We start from the raw sequence: 3,857 nt of genomic DNA on the forward strand, positions 1-3,857 counted from the left end.
ATCCGGCAAAAAATACAAAATTATGTTAGTTTACCAGCTAGTTTGCTAAAAGAGAGCTGATCGGCGGAAGGATAATGTACGTCCAAAAGAATCTTGACGGCCGAAATTAAAATAAATTGATCAACATCAATAAAGCCGATCCCAAATTGAATTCTTCAATTGTGGCATGCTTACCTACTTTGTTCAGTCAATTCCGCCTTTCCGATCGCTTTGACCATCGAATCTTACCCTGATCATGATGCGCTCTTATTTTATAATAAAAAATGACCATTTTGCAGCTTAGATTTTCTTTTTAAGGGAACACAGCCATAAATATCTTTTATATCGTTGATCAGTTTATTTTGATAGCTTCAATTTAAATCGCGTATATATTCTGTATGATACGTAGACTGATTCTTCTGTTTGAAAGTCTTTTTTGATGATTTAGTATACGAACTGTTCTGATTTATATAGATATAAAAGCTAAGTAACAAAAGAAATCAAGAAAACAACATTAAAAAATCATGCTTTAAAAGCAATTTATTTTCTATCAAAGACAGAGAGAAAAATACTACTTTTCAATTTCGAATCTTGTAAATTATTGCTTTGGCAGTTAAAACTTTTAATTTGCTAGGAAACAGGCAAGAACTGAAAGAACAAAAAACGAGACAGAAATAGTTACATTATTTGTGCCGACAATTGTTTTACGAGGTCTTCGACATTTTTAGCTCTCTAAAAATGAAAAAAATCAAGAATTTCTGCATACTTTTCTTTTACTCTTTTATTGCAATCACCGTTCGTAATTTATTGTCATTTGTTACAAGTCATCAGACCATTTCATGGCGTCAGTAGTGCTTACAAAGGTGAACTATAAAAACTCAAAAAATGATAAAGAATCAAAAAGCCAAGTAAGCCGTGAAGAACAAAACGCTTACGTACCGATAGATCCCTAACCAACTTCTCCCCGGCTGGACCTCATCGGGGAAAAAAAACATAAAAGATCAAAATATGAAACAAGATGTTTTATTGCCAAATGTGTTAAAAGCTTTCTAAGCCATGACAAAACTTTTTAATTAAATGTGATAAAAGCTTCATAAACCTGGACAAATCTGTTCAATTAATATTCTTTTCAAGACATTCACTACATTTGAAAGGAATAATCAGAAGCTATTGTGTTCTCGTGTCTTTTAAGACAATGTAACTAAGCAACGCGGTTTTCTTGAGATTTTGATTGATTACTACCTACGAAATCAAACTAATTATTTCTTTGGATATGTTTTTTCGTTGTTAGTTCTCAAGGTTACCAAATGTGATAAAAGCTTTTTAGGCTAAAACAGACCTTGATAATTAAATCTCTTTTAAACCATTCTTTAAGGCAATTAGTACTATTCACTGCATTTGAAAAGAAAATCTCAATCTTTTGTCTTTTGATAACAAATTCTTTCCGGTAGTCCACAAAGAAGCTAAGCAACCAACACAGCGTATGACCAATTAACGACCACTTTCAGCCGATAAATCAGTTTGTTCTGCACGGAAAAAAAGCAGTCTATGTAAGCTCTTCGGATACTCAACATCGACTTCAATTTTCACTTCTTCGTTCACAGAAAAGTTGAAGGACGTCCAAAGTTGAAGTACTCGACAATTATTGTCGAGTACTTCTACTTTGGACGTCCTTCAACTTTGAAGGACTTTGAATATAACTTTGAATATAACTTTGGATATAACAGCTTTATCATCAACATTTGACATAAAAGCAAAAGTGTCAAACAATGACCGTGTGCGTCCTGTGAAGGTGCCACCATTTCAAATGCTGTGTTTGTGGAAAAAGTTTCTTGGCAGCAAGCCAAGTAGTACTGAACCAAATGTCATTCTGAGGTTTTATGATCATGATAAAGCAGACGAGGTTATATTACGTACTGTGCCCACTCAATCCAGCTCTGTGTACCGTGGGGAGTTGCTTAGCAAACACAAAGGAGAGTAAGTGCCTTGAACGCTTTATTTCTTCTATAAGTAAATTACAGAGAAAGTATGAGACTATTAGATGGTTTTTGTAGTGAACTGCGACCCGTCATTTGAGTCAAGACGAGCTTTAAAACGACAAATGGCTGAAAAACCTGACTGGGATGCAAATGCTCAGGCCTAGTTCAGACATCGTGCTCCTGCCGTGCCGAACTAAATTCAGGAATTAAGTTCGACAAAAGCACGGCAGAAGCACGGCGTCTGAATCAAACTTTTGAATTGAGTTCGGCAAAGCAATTTAGTTCGACACGGCATGTCGTGCCGCACGACTCTGGCACGGCAGCGGTTCAAACGTCGTGCTTTTGCCGCACCAAACCAAATTCATAAATTATATTAATGTATTTGGCGGGATTACGTTACCACGAGGAGTTACGAGGAGACCCAAGAATAATTCTCCATTACGGAGTATGCGCACAACCTCGTTCCCAGGGTCTTCTTCGTTTTTAGCCGCCATTTTGAAAACCAGTTGCATACTTAAAAGTATGCAAATTGAATTTTATTCTTGCCAGACGGCAAAAACCATGGCGGCCAGCCAAAGGAATACAATGAATATTTTTCTGCTGAAAAGCACGTCGAGGATGTTTCATTCAACGAAGTAGATGACACTAGTAACAGGGAGCAGGGCGAAGAAGAAGCTAGCGGGTATGAATCCGAAATAAGCAAGTTTTCGGAAACTAGTCGGGCAAAAAACAAACATTCGCCGTACTCGCAAAAAGAAAAGTTTTTTTCTGTTGCTTTTCTTTGAGTTTTTGCTGCAATTTGGAAAACGGCGCCATTTTTGTTGGATCACCGCTGCCTAATTGTTACGTAGATTCAGTACTCTTGAATTTGGTACGACTCTGGCACGACGTCTGAATCAGAGTCGTGCTTCTGTCGTGCTACAGTCGAACCTAATTACAATTTAGTTCGGCACGGCAGGAGCGCGATGTCTGAACTAGGCCTCAGTCTTCTTAACTCGATGAAGAGGAATTACAGAACTTCTAAAATAGTCCAGCCGGCAAGGTGAATGTAAGTTTGCCTTCGTCGAGCGAAACTCGCCTAGTTCATGCATTATGCAAAACTGCCAGTTCAGTTAACAGCACAATTAATTTTAATTCTTCTAAATGAAGACAATTTCTTTCCTGATGATAAAAGTCTGTAATTTCAAGCATAGATTGTTTTGAGTAATTTTGCGGTTTTCTGCCGAGAACTTTTAAACCTGGTTTTCAATCAGATTTAAACGCCAACTCGCAACGACAGTGTTCAAGATATCGCTTACTGTTTTTGATCACTTTTCTCGTCCTTTCTCAATGCTCTCTGAAATTATAATGATGATAATACTAGTGGTAACCAGAGGTTAGAAAGTGCGGGCCTAGATGCACCTTCCTTCACCTTCACCTTCCATGTGACAGAAGAGGCGATCTCAGTTGACAAATTTTGTTATTGACACTTTCGCATTCTAATAAAAAAAAATTCTCAACTTCCTGTTTGAACGACACATTTTCGGATCCTTTTGCATTGTTGAAGAACAAACAACTTAGGTCACCTCATTTTCACGGCATTTAATCGAGCACGCGGTGTAACCTGGTGGTGTAATGGTTGGTGAACTCGCCGTGTTGTCAATGTTGTAAGGAATCATTTGTTTTGCCGTGGTTTATCTGTGATACAATCACAGTAAATCTTCTGAAAACCAACGCCTAAACAACGTCTGCCAAACGTAGTTTCCAATCTTTCATGTGACAGAAGTCTTGATCTTATGTGACAAACTGTTGAGATTGACTTATTTTTCGCATTCTCATCGTTCTTGAAGAACAGATTTTCAACTTCCAGTGTTTCGACAAACTGTTGTGGCCGGACTTTCAAAGACGATGGTATTTTTG

The sequence above is a fragment of the Oculina patagonica genome, chromosome 2 (genome assembly GCF_052425735.1).
Source record: "Oculina patagonica isolate OP01 chromosome 2, crgOcupat, whole genome shotgun sequence".
Classification (NCBI taxonomy): Eukaryota; Metazoa; Cnidaria; class Anthozoa; order Scleractinia; family Oculinidae; genus Oculina; species Oculina patagonica.